This window comes from Diplotaxodon limnothrissa, linkage group LG19 (assembly GCF_057381915.1).
Source record: "Diplotaxodon limnothrissa isolate DT_005_m linkage group LG19, D_limnothrissa_male_GT1.1, whole genome shotgun sequence".
Classification (NCBI taxonomy): domain Eukaryota; kingdom Metazoa; phylum Chordata; class Actinopteri; order Cichliformes; family Cichlidae; genus Diplotaxodon; species Diplotaxodon limnothrissa.
Genome location: NC_140614.1, coordinates 13718099 through 13732086, shown reverse-complemented (window position 1 = coordinate 13732086; position 13988 = coordinate 13718099). Strand labels below are relative to the sequence as shown.

Genomic DNA, 13988 nt, shown 5'->3' with positions numbered 1-13988 from the left:
ACGACCTTTTTAAGGTCATAAACAGGCCTTAAACATACTGTGAGACCTGTGTCCTTAAAAATGTCTACATTGGATTTTTTTTTTTTTAAAGTGTGAGGTTGAAATTTGGAAAAAGGTCAACTGGACGTCTCCCAGATGGCCACAGTTCACCCCACAGTACTTGGCTGAACGCATGACCGAAGCACGTTGGCGAGTCGGGCTGTGGAGAGCACCTGAGCAGAGATGTTTAAAGGATGTTGGATTATACAGTACTGGTCTAATTGGACTGTTCAGAAATGCCAGGAGAGACTCCTGTCTACAGGAGAGCTGCTGGATCCACAGCCAGGCTGCTGATGTGCTCATTTCTAATCTCGTCCATCCCGGTTTCTCCCAAAGAAAATCATCTTCAGCTCGGCCTCCTGTCTCCAAACCAAACACCACAGCAGGTCTCACTGCCATCTTGTAAACTCTCCTTTTCACGCCTGCTGCTATCCTTCTGTCACACATTACCTCTGACAATCGTCTCCACCTGCTCCACCCATCCTGCACTGTCTGTTGCTTTGGATGGTTGACACCAGATACTGAAACTATTCTACTTTCACTACTTCAGCTCAATGTGTCTTCTCCTTTGTGCCTGCCGTCCACTCTCAGCACAGATCACAATGTTTTCTGTGAACATCAGAGCCCACGGTGACTCATACCTGGCCTCATCTCTCAGGCCGTCCATTGTTAATAATAATTACTGTTATTATTATTATCACAGTAGTATCATTAAAAGCAGTATTAAAATCACTTTAACAAAACAATTTCCAAAATATGGGATATTTGATGCATGACGTAACTTATAGTTAAACAGCTTTCAAAATGTATTTAAATAAAAAACTGGTCTGGCTTCACGTATTAAATATCGGCTGTATGTTCTTGTATGTTCCACACGATGGCGCACTGAGACAGCTTCTTTTACCAAGGTGAGTCATTTAGAGTTTATTCTTACTGATGACCTCCACAGAGAAAACATTTTAATGGTGTGTTTAGTGTGGACTGCTCACCTGCTGTTGGGCAGCCTCTTCCTGTCCACGCTGTGAGCTGAAGGTTGAAGCTCATGGAGGGTTGACCAGAGCACACCTGGGAGGCAAAGTATGGGCAGAAATCTGTGCCATCAGAAACTGAATTTGAATAAGTTCAATTTGAATTTGAATTGCTCAGATTGAATCTGAATTGTAACTTGAATACAGTGGGGCAAAAAAGTATTTAGTCAGCCACCGATTGTGCAAGTTCCCCCACTTAAAATGATGACAGAGGTCAGTAATTTGCACCAGAGGTACACTTCAACTGTGAGAGACAGAATGTGAAAAAAAAATCCATGAATTCACATGGTAGGATTTGTAAAGAATTTATTCGTAAATCAGGGTGGAAAATAAGTATTTGGTCACCTCAAACAAGGAAAATCTCTGGCTCTCACAGACCTGTAACGTCTTCTGTAAGAAGCTTTTCTGTCCCCCACTCGTTACCTGTATGAATGGCACCTGTTTGAACTCATCATCTGTATAAAAGACACCTGTCCACAGCCTCAAACAGTCAGACTCCAAACTCCGCCATGGCCAAGACCAAAGAGCTTTCGAAGGACACCAGGAAAAGTATTGTAGACCTGCACCAGACTGGGAAGAGTGAATCTACAATAGGCAAGCAGCTTGGTGTGAAAAAATCAACTGTGGGAGCAATCATCAGAAAATGGAAGACATACAAGACCACTGATAATCTCCCTCGATCTGGGGCTCCACGCAAGATCTCATCCCGTGGGGTCAAAAGGATCATGAGAACGGTGAGCAAAGATCCCAGAACCACACGGGGGGACCTGGTGAATGACCTGCAGAGAGCTGGGACCAAAGTAACAAAGGTCACCATCAGTAACACACTACAACGGCAGGGAATCAAATCCCGCAGTGCCAGACGTGTTCCGCTGCTGAAGCCAGTGCATGTCCAGGCCCGTCTGAAGTTTGCCAGAGAGCACATGGATGATACAGCAGAGGATTGGGAGAATGTCATGTGGTCAGATGAAACCAAAGTAGAACTTTTTGGTATAAACTCAACTCGTCGTGTTTGGAGGAAGAAGAATACTGAGTTGCATCCCAAGAACACCATACCTACTGTGAAGCATGGGGGTGGAAACATCATGCTATGGGGCTGTTTTTCTGCCAAGGGGACAGGACGACTGATCCGTGTTAAGGACAGAATGAATGGGGCCATGTATCGTGAGATTTTGAGCCAAAACCTCCTTCCATCAGTGAGAACTTTGAAGATGAAACGAGGCTGGGTCTTCCAACATGACAATGATCCAAAACACACCGCCCGGGCAACAAAGGAGTGGCTCCGTAAGAAGCATTTGAAAGTCCTGGAGTGGCCTAGCCAGTCTCCAGACCTCAACCCCATAGAAAATCTGTGGCGGGAGTTGAAAGTCTGTGTTGCTCGGCGACAGCCCCAAAACATCACTGCTCTCGAGAAGATCTGCATGGAGGAATGGGCCAAAATACCAGCTACTGTGTGTGCAAACCTGGTAAAGACCTATAGTAAACATTTGACCTCTGTTATTGCCAACAAAGGTTATGTTACAAAGTATTGAGTTGTATTTTTGTTATTGACCAAATACTTATTTTCCACCCTGATTTACGAATAAATTATTTACAAATCCTACCATGTGGATTCATGGATTTTTTTTTTCACATTCTGTCTCTCACAGTTGAAGTGTACCTCTGGTGCAAATTACTGACCTCTGTCATCATTTTAAGTGGGGGAACTTGCACAATCGGTGGCTGACTAAATACTTTTTTGCCCCACTGTAAATGCTTTTGAAAACTGAATTTGAATTAGTCTAATTTGAAATTGAATTTATGGTTTGAAAATGATCATCACTAAATTTAAATTGAATTTATATTTTGAAAATGAATTGATTTTCTTTGAAACTGCATTTTATCCTTTAAAAATGCAGCTCTCGAATAATTTCAGTTTCACTTCTCACCATTCAGTTTCAGTTCTACAATTCAGTTTTTTGGAACTTACATCCGGTTCAAGCGCAGATTAATAGAACTACGTTTTACTAGCGACCGAAAGTGTTACTGACGGGAATCTACAGCGTCTTGAGCTGAATTAAGACTTCAGAAGTCATTCGTCATGTCGAATGACCAGCGGATAAACTCTCAGGTTGGTAATAAATGTATTACATGTATAAGAACAAGCGTCATGTTAACAAATGATAGCCGTAAGGTAACTTTTATGCTTATTGTAGCTGTTAGCTAAAAACGCTAATTTAGCGTAGTTTGCCCTGAATTCAGCTTTGACAACAAATATGATCGACTGTTTCTAGAAGAATTCCAAAGTTGTCATCTTGGACCCTCTCAGAGTACCCCCTCTGTGTGCTTGCAGAGACCCCTACAGTAGGGAAACATGCAAAACGGTGTCCAAACCTTTGTGTTTTAGCTTTATTTATATCTTACACAGCATCCCAACTCTTTAGCTAACTTAATAACTTTAGCTAAAGTGAATAGTTAGTCTAATTCATTAGTGCAGCATTACTGGATCGCCTCTGTTTGAAGTGATATAATATGATATACAACTATCACTGAAACAGCAAACTTTGTAAATAAGCAAACAACACTTCTCATTCTCTAAACGTTTGGCCACAGCTGTAGATTACACTATCAGTGCTTGTTCACTCTTGACAATAATTACACTTCTAAATTCTCTTTGTGCATTTACAGGTAAACCATATCTAATATTTTATCTAAATGACTGCTTTGTCTTTGAAAAGGGTGAGCCTGAGGCCGGTGACAGTCCAGTTCTACTCTAAGTACATCCTTACAGTGGCTCACAGGACAAGGCCACATTCCTGTCCTGCCAGAAGAGAAGAGAAACTTCAGAGTCTTCATGCAGTTCAACCACACCTGTCATATTCCGTATGACAGGGGTCTCAAACTCCAGTCCTCAAGGGCCAGTGTCATGCAACTTTTCCATGCCCTCGAGGACTGGAGTTTGAGACCCCTGCTGTATGGTGTTCATGCTGTTTTCTACCACACAGTTACAGCATGTCTGACTGCCTGTTCAGCATATGCAAAAATATATGATGAGTTTAAGCATGTGATGACTAAGGCCTTCCATTATGGTGTTTGTCATCACATGTCACAGACATCTGGATGATCATTTGGAATAAATAAAATACTAAAAACTTGTTACTTCATCTTTTATCTTTATTATTATTATTATTATTATTATTGTTCTTATTTTACACTTTTCATTGTTAGGCATTAGGTTTATTTGTAGTAGTCCTTTCCAACGTCTTTCCCTCTTCCATGTTACTGTGTCAGCATCTATTTGGGTTTGGAAGTGGAACAGAAAGTAAGGAAATCCAAAGTGCCATTAAAACCAGGAGAGGTTCTTATATTTCAGAAGAAGGGATTAATTCAAAAGAAATGACCTCAATGCCATATTTCATTTAGGAACCCTAGAGAGCACTTTGCAAAATAACACATTCTTATAATTTCACCCTCAGATGAGCCAAGCTACGACTGTCAGGGAAGGTGAAACATTTATTCACAATGAATAATTCACTTTTGTGTGGTAATCATTATAACACTTCCTCCACACTGCGACTCTGATCGCACTACCTAAATCGCACTACTGCCACCTGCAGGTCGATTTTGTCATTACATACCATGAATGCAAGTCTGATATTCACTGACAAGCTGCCCGAGGTTGTATTCTAGCCCCTCCCATTGAAAAACGTAATTGACGTCTATAGACGTCAATGGCAGTCAACGTAAGTTTTTCAATTGACGTCTATAGACGTCAATGGCAGTGAATGAGTTAATATGTTTGACAGGCTGAAGTTGTCGGGTCACCTCCTAAATCGACCATCTTTTACAGGTGTTTTGTGCCAGAAATGGAGTGTCCACTGAAGACTGAAGATACTGAATCTCTACGCCTTGCCATTGGTCCCTCTTGTGCCTTCATCTAGACAAGAGACATTAACTTAACCACTCTCATATGCTCTGTACCTACATCACCTTCCCTGACAGTCGTAGCTTGGCTCATCTGAGGGTGAAATTATAAGAATGTGTTATTTTGCAAAGTGCTCTCTAGGGTTCCTAAATGAAATATGGCATTGAGGTCATTTCTTTTGAATTAATCCCTTCTTCTGAAATATAAGAACCTCTCCTGGTTTTAATGGCACTTTGGATTTCCTTACTTTCTGTTCCACTTCCAAACCCAAATAGATGCTGACACAGTAACATGGAAGAGGGAAAGACGTTGGAAAGGACTACTACAAATAAACCTAATGCCTAACAATGAAAAGTGTAAAATAAGAACAATAATAATAATAATAATAATAATAATAAAGATAAAAGATGAAGTAACAAGTTTTTAGTATTTTATTTATTCCAAATGATCATCCAGATGTCTGTGACATGTGATGACAAACACCATAATGGAAGGCCTTAGTCATCACATGCTTAAACTCATCATATATTTTTGCATATGCTGAACAGGCAGTCAGACATGCTGTAACTGTGTGGTAGAAAACAGCATGAACACCATACAGCAGGGGTCTCAAACTCCAGTCCTCGAGGGCATGGAAAAGTTGCATGACACTGGCCCTTGAGGACTGGAGTTTGAGACCCCTGTCATACGGAATATGACAGGTGTGGTTGAACTGCATGAAGACTCTGAAGTTTCTCTTCTCTTCTGGCAGGACAGGAATGTGGCCTTGTCCTGTGAGCCACTGTAAGGATGTACTTAGAGTAGAACTGGACTGTCACCGGCCTCAGGCTCACCCTTTTCAAAGACAAAGCAGTCATTTAGATAAAATATTAGATATGGTTTACCTGTAAATGCACAAAGAGAATTTAGAAGTGTAATTATTGTCAAGAGTGAACAAGCACTGATAGTGTAATCTACAGCTGTGGCCAAACGTTTAGAGAATGAGAAGTGTTGTTTGCTTATTTACAAAGTTTGCTGTTTCAGTGATAGTTGTATATCATATTATATCACTTCAAACAGAGGCGATCCAGTAATGCTGCACTAATGAATTAGACTAACTATTCACTTTAGCTAAAGTTATTAAGTTAGCTAAAGAGTTGGGATGCTGTGTAAGATATAAATAAAGCTAAAACACAAAGGTTTGGACACCGTTTTGCATGTTTCCCTACTGTAGGGGTCTCTGCAAGCACACAGAGGGGGTACTCTGAGAGGGTCCAAGATGACAACTTTGGAATTCTTCTAGAAACAGTCGATCATATTTGTTGTCAAAGCTGAATTCAGGGCAAACTACGCTAAATTAGCGTTTTTAGCTAACAGCTACAATAAGCATAACAGTTACTGTACAGCTATCATTTGTTAACATGACGCTTGTTCTTATACATGTAATACATTTATTACCAACCTGAGAGTTTATCCGCTGGTCATTCGACATGACGAATGACTTCTGAAGTCTTAATTCAGCTCAAGACGCTGTAGATTCCCGTCAGTAACACTTTCGGTCCGCTAGTAAAACGTAGTTCTATTAATCTGCGCTTGAACCGGAACCGGATGTAAGTTCCAAAAAACTGAATTTTGGAACTGAAATTGAATTGTAGAACTGAAACTGAATGGTGAGAAGCAGGGGTGTCACTAGGTTTTAAGGACAGGGGGGGCTTAGCCCCCAAGAGATGCACACGACATGAACGAACGTAGTGAATGAGCACAAAATTTCACAAACAGAAAAAAAAGACTGAGAAATTGTTTTCCTACTTTTTTGGACAGATTAAACATCCTAGGCCACCAATAGATCTATTGTTTTATTTCAGTCTGCTTTATAATACAGTACAACAAAAAAACAGAGGAAATGTGTTTGCTGCATCAATAACAAGAAAAAAACTGAAAATAAAAAAGTACATTTTTCTGGCTGCAATCACCAGTTACTTGGTGGGTGGAAGCATCAAAGAATGACGTCTGTTTTTAAGAGTGGCAAATCGGTCAATCACTCTGTTGTGACTCAGATGCTGAAGCGTGTCTTTTTCAATAGACATGACTGCAAGACTGTGAAGTCTTTTCTGACCCATTGTTTGACGCAGCCAGGAGTGCAGCCGACGCAGTGCACTAAAGGACCGTTCGCACGAGCAGCTGCTGACAGGCACTGTTAGGGCAACTTGGATGGTTGCCTTCAGAGAGGGAAACATGTCTGAATCAAGGAGGTTGTACACAGACAACATATTTTTGGGTGGACATCCAGCCTCTGTTTTCCGGGTAAGAAAGTTTCTGGCCACCAGAACCTCCTCTTTTTTCAGGTCAAGTCTGTAGTGCTTTGCAAGTTCATTCAAGTGTGGTTCACTCAAGAAGTTCTCAGATTTAGGACTGCATGCCTGGACGCCTTTTAGCAGCCCTGCATCTACACTGCAAAATCTTTGATCAAGCTCGCCAACCATCCGATCCACACAAGGGAAAAGTAACTCTCTTTTCAATGTGTCTGAGTTGTTCAATTCAGTGCGTGAACCCACAGTTGCCTCCAGGACAAAATCCTCCATTTTCCTCTGTTTGTGCCTTGTCTTGGCACCTGGTTCAGGGATACTGTGGGTGTTACACAGGGCCTTGGTTTTCTCATACAGCTCTGTAGCAAATGCATCTGAGTGTTTGCCCTTAAGTGTGTCACACACAGCTTGTTTGCAGATAAAAGCTTCTGCCAGGTCTAAAGTCTCTTTCTGCAGGAATTTGTGGAGTCCTTCGGTTACAGACAGAATCGACTAAAACATCAGTAGTGCATAGACTGCTGAGAACTTGTAGAGCTTTGCTCTGAGACCAACAGCTATGGGGGATCCAATTGCAGATAGGCACTCCAAAATGGCAGGCAATGTCTCAAGAACTGCACTGATTGATCGCAACTGACATGCCCAGCGAGTGTTTGAAAGTTGCACAAGCTCAGTTTTTGTCAATCCAAGCTTTGCCTGAGTCTCCATGAACTTATGATGATTGACTAGGGAGGTGCTGAAGAAAGAATACACACACTCCAACAAGCTGAAAAGCTCCACAGCCTCTGGGACAGCCTTGCAAGTATTGCACAAAACCAGGTTGAGTTGATGAGCATAACAATGCACATAGATAGCCTCAGGATGGAGCCTTCTAAAATGTGCTTGTACACCTCCAGTGGAGCCACTCATAACGGCTGCACCATCATATGTTTGTGCTACACACTTAAGCTCTGCAAGACCATAGTTTTGGATCTGCTGCTGAATCTCATTTGCAATGGACTGGGCATCAAATGATTTTATCTCTGCAAGTGCAAGGAAACGCTCCTTCACTGCCCCCTCTGACACGTACCTGACACAAACAGCTAACTGCTCTGCCTTTTTATCCCTTGCCTCATCCACCATGATGGAATAGACTTTAGACTTTGTCATTTCAGATACAATGACACTAGTAACTTCCTGGGCACAACAGTCAATCATGTCATTCTGGGATGTTGGTGAGATATACTGTGCATTTGATGGGGGATTATGTTTTTGAAGAAAAGCATCAAACTCCTTCAAAAGCTCCATGCATGCAAGAAAATTCCCTCTGTTTGGGCTGTCTTCACCTTCATCATGACCACGAAAAGGGAGTCCCTGTCTCCCTAACATAGAGGTGACTGCAACAATTCGTCTGAGATACTCTCTTCTTTCGACTATCTCCCTCACATTTGCAGTTGCTATCATCTGTGCAACGTTTCCCTGTTTGCTAGTTCCCTGGTAGCTTTTCCATGTAACAACACTGTCCTTATGTGTTTGTGCCATCTCATGCTTGCCAAAGATGACTAAAGCTTTCTTCCAGTTCTTGCAACCGTTACTGACCAAACTATCATGTTTGATGTTTTTGCCAAACACTCTACATGGGAAGCAGAAAGCTGCATTCTGGTTGACTGAATATTCTAACCAGTTGTGCTTTTCAAACCAGCTGTGGTTAAATGCTCGCTTCTGTGTACCAAACGTATCATGTGGATAGCTCTTCAGCTTCACCTGTCTGGGCCCTGTGTCTTTGTCACCTAAATCAAACCCTGTAGTAGAATGAGTTGCTGCAGCTGCTTCATCATTTTCCCTCTCTTGGCCTGTTTGCTCTCCTCTCTCTGTAATAACTTGATCTTCCTCTGCCTCTCGATCTATTTGCTGCAGCTCCTCTGTCTCTCCTTGCTCTCTCTGACTTGAACTTGCCTGTTGACCTTTTTCTCCCTCAGCCACTCCTTCTGCCTCACCCTTCAAGATACATTAAAACATACTGAATTGTAATGTAAATTGCTAATATCATGACTTCTGCTCCCGCTCCACAGTAATTTGTTGCTCCCAAATATTTTGAAGTTACAAACATTATATTTTGAGCACGCATGTGACTAAAATGGTTGCAATTTAAAGCCCTGAAAAATATTACTAAATTACTTGAATTGAAGTAATATTAAAATAGAACCCTCAAAAATATGTGAGTCAGGCTAATTTGACTTATATACATATCTCTCTCTTTGCTCTCTCCACTTTCTAACCTTGACTCTCCTAAATAAAAGCTCAAGTTAAACAGGTCTTATATGTTGTACCGTGACTGAAATGTTTCATATTTCATATCCATATTGAGTCCCATAAAATTCTAATCAGACTGTCTCCATCACAAATGACTCCATCCTTTGACTCACCTCTCCAGCAGACGTCTCTCCCCTCTGCCTCTCTGTGCTCCTCTGCCCTGACTCCTACAGGTTAATGGGGATGGAGTGATTATTATTATTTCCACTGATGATAACCATACCTGAATGAGCTCAGCTGGATTTTTCAGAGCTAAAACGAGTGACAGAAATTAACATTATGCTAACAATTTAACTTAGTGCGCTAGCCAGGTTTTTATTTACAAAATGGGGAGCACCTGGTTCATTATTTACATGGGACTCTCTGCTGTTACCTGGAGCTAACTAATTGTTACTACCAGCCAGTGATGAAAACTTACTTTCTTGAAAAACTTGCGTATATCCATGATTTCTTGCCGTTTGCCACATGCACGCTAGTGTTTCTGCAGGTGTATACGAGCGGAGTGTAAAGTAGCAGTGAAAACGAGGACTGGATTTTCAGTCATGTGGATGTCCCCTGTGAACAACTGGAAGGGATTGGATAACGAAGCACTGACGCTACCTTAACAATGTAAAGCGAAAGGGACCAACCGAGTTATGATCATATTTGTGTGAATAGCGACAGGTTTATATTATTATTTCTTTAAACTCATATTCCTGCATCTTTATATTGAATTTGTCTGCAAGTTCTGTAAAAAAAAAAAAAAAAAAACCACCAAATTATTTAGGGGGGCTTAAGAATATTTTAGGGAGGCTTCAGCACCCCTAAAATAGGCCTAACGACGCCACTGGTGAGAAGTGAAACTGAAATTATTCGAGAGCTGAATTTTTAAAGGATAAAATGCAGTTTCAAAGCAAATCAATTCATTTTCAAAATATAAATTCAATTTAAATTTAGTGATGATCATTTTCAAACCATAAATTCAATTTCAAATTAGACTAATTCAAATTCAGTTTTCAAAAGCATTTATTCAAGTTACAATTCAGATTCAATCTGAGCAATTCAAATTCAAATTGAACTTATTCAAATTCAGTTTCTGATGGCACAGATTTCTGCCCATACAGTGAAATAACCGAGATCCGTCTGTAATCCTGTGCGCATGCGTCTCCAAATGCAGAAAAAACATGAGGATTTGGCGCCACCTTCTGAGTTTTGCTAGTTAAATGTACACATTTGTCTTAAGGAAAAAGAAACGTACAATTACAAGCTACAAGTATTTAAATATTTTTAAATAAGAGGGTTGACTCATTGAAATAAGCCGATCTGTGAGCGCGCAGTCTCAGAAACAACAAATGTTACCTGTGAGGCTCACCAGGTCCCCCCCCCCCCCCCCCCCCACCCCCCTTCTTGGACGCTGACAGATGTCGTCTCAGGACTCCGACAAGCAACAGCACCAAACTCTCCTGAGCGCTCATGATCATAAACTTTATTTTTAGTTATTCAATTTTTTAATTAAAATTTTAGATTTGTGCAGATTTGCCTCACGCCACTGTGCGAACAAAGGTATTTATATTACGATGTCTACAAACAATTTGTGATTATTTTATTATTTGTTTTATCTATAAATAAAAAAATATACATGCAAAAGCAAGCAGACAGTTTTATGAGCTCTGAATTAGACAAATCAGTCCATAAAAAAAAAAAGAAAACAGGCAGCAAATCCCCACAGTGGAGAAGACATGACATAAAAATAATATTCAACATTTAGATTTCAGAATAAAACGTGACACACACTGATAATTGGACTTTTATTGAAAACCAATGAATTAAATTAAATGAATATATTAACAAATGCTAAAATAACACTGGGATCCATCCCTGAGAAAAATATAGTAAACTAGTGGAGTGAACATAATTTAACATATGGTGATGGAGCGCCGCGTAACACCTGCGTCCTCTCACACTGCTTGTTTTTTAATAACTGTTTTCAGGTCGTCTTCAGCGATGGTGAAGTCTCACCGAGGGTCAAATATTTAAGGATGAGAAGGAAGGGCGAACAGAGGCACTGCATATAGTCCTAAATGATGAGGCTGACACGTGTGGACATTAAATTCCCTTACATGAAATGTGTGCTTTCGAACACGGATGAATGCAGAGTGCAAAAATAGATTTTGCAATACAAAAAAAAATAAGATTGTCACTTTGTTCTTAAATACTCTCTGACCGACACATACACACTGTTTTTTAAAGCTTTTGGTGCCCAACAAAAGGCCGAAGCACGCAGGTAGTAACCTCACCAGTGAGTTTCCTTCAAATCCAGTTACAGTGCTCCATGTTCAGGTATATAAAACACCAGGGTTGGACTGGGACAAAAAATCAGCCCAGGCATTTTGACTAGAGACCGGCCCACCAGGTATTATAGGAAAAACCATAAAGCCTTTGAATGAAAACAAACGCTGTTGTCACAGTGATGTACACTGTCTTGTTGGTATATATGTATCAATCTAATAAACTTAAACCTACACCATCCTCCCTATTCTGGTATTCTAAACAGTACCTGAAAGTAGACTGCTTGGTCGAGTTAACCTCCTGAACTATCTACAACACATGGTGAAAACCTGAAATTAAGACAGAGAAGACTAGAGGTGAGACATGATCATTACTGATTACTGATGGCAGATTTAGATATATTTTCATAAACCATTCATTTGCCACATCAATAAACAGCATGGCAGGGCAAAATATTTTTTCTAACATGGCAACCTTTAAAAAGTGAAAGGAGATAGAAAGACAGGTGAGAAACAATAAAACTTAATTGACTTTTTGATGGCATTTTACACACAGTACTGGTACAGTATCTAGAAAATGTGGGTAAATACTGGCATCATATACAGTACTTAGCTACTTCTGAATTTTCAGTAGCAGAAATTATGATGGGACCCTAAAAAAATTACTATGTACAATAATGGATTTCTATACATTTTACATCAGATGAAAACGTTTGTTGTAAGATTCAGATAATTATTTGTTAAAAGCGACACATTTTAAATGAGAATAAGAAAGAAAAGTATTTCTTTGTGCCCCCCTTTCCCTGTTAATGCCCTACCTGGGCCCTGGTAAAACTTTGCTAGATCCGCCCCTGCACAGTTACCAGCTGTTAGCTACTTAGAAAAGGATCCTGGTGTTATTTCTCAGAAACAGTTCATAACTTCTCTTCAACTCATTCATGTCACCTAAAAGGTAAACCTGTTTCTCCATCACAGCTCTGATGATTCAGTAAGGACATCTCCTGGTTTCATCTTCATGTTTCCCTCTCACCACATATTCAAACCATATCATGACCAGCAGCTTTTTTGCAGCTGTGGCTCCAGCAAACATCAGCTGATACTAGAAATTAATATTAAATAAATTCTAACAACAGCTGATCAAGCTTAAAAGTGCTGCTGTTGTTTAGCGCGACATCCGCTGGTTTCCTCTTTCTGGCGCAAAGTGAGCGATAAACAAACAAGAGAGAAAAGCCAATCAGCTGATCATTGATCAGTTTCATGATTGAAGTAGCAACAGGAGAGGGAGGGGAGAAAATGAGAGAAGAAGAGGCAGCTGTGCAGCAAAGACACAGAATAAATCCAGCTTTGTGTCTTTTTCATTGTAGCTGAAGTCCAGGACAAACTGTTCCTTTTCACCTCAATACGAAACGCTTGATATTTTCTCTGAATACCAGACGATTCCGTTTTTTACGGAACGGTTGGAAACTCTAATAACTAACCTTTGTGGAGCAGGGAAATTATTTTACCGCTATTGTTAAATAATTGTCATCAGTACCATTGCATTAAGAATATAATCTGTAGTTTATATTGCATTTAGAGGTTTAAACAGTGTCTCTCTCAGAAAGACTAAGTTGCAGGCTGACAGGAAGTTGCAGAAAGTTTGCAGAAGTGAAAGCAAAGTCTAAGTTATTCTGAGGAGCAGGCCAGACGAGGCCATTTGAATCACTAGGTTATTTAAAATGATCATTGCTTTAACAAAGTAACAGATAGCTTTAAGAAGGCCTTAAGATGCTTATGCACACAGTTATTATGTTTAGTAGAGGTTCTTGATTAAAACATTTATTTAGTAGAAGACATACACATAGTCTCAGTGAGCCTCCGTTCTGGTGAAAGGTCAGAAGTGCAACAGGTGACACAGAGAGCATGTGAGGTCAACACACACACACACACACACATTAGTTAGATTTATTTAGAGAAGAGGTTACTCATGTCTGGCTGTAACTGCAAAAGTGTCTCGGTAAAAGAGGAACCGTTCCTTGTTGTCTCGGCAAGAAAGAGGAACAAGACAAGAACTGAAAGGTAGACAGGAAGGGCTAGCCATGAAAATAGAAGATGATGTTCTGTCTTAAAAGCCATGGTGGTGTTGATCTGATCTATGTATAAAATGTATCTGTGACGCATGAAGGGGCGTCAGTAA

General features: G+C 40.3%; 1 pseudogene; it reads right to left on the bottom strand.

The window, feature by feature from the left end:
* Positions 1-6855: 6855 nt before the first annotated feature.
* On the bottom strand, positions 6856-8951 carry LOC146611889 (zinc finger MYM-type protein 1-like; annotated as a pseudogene).
* Between the last annotated feature and the right edge of the window lie 5037 nt (positions 8952-13988).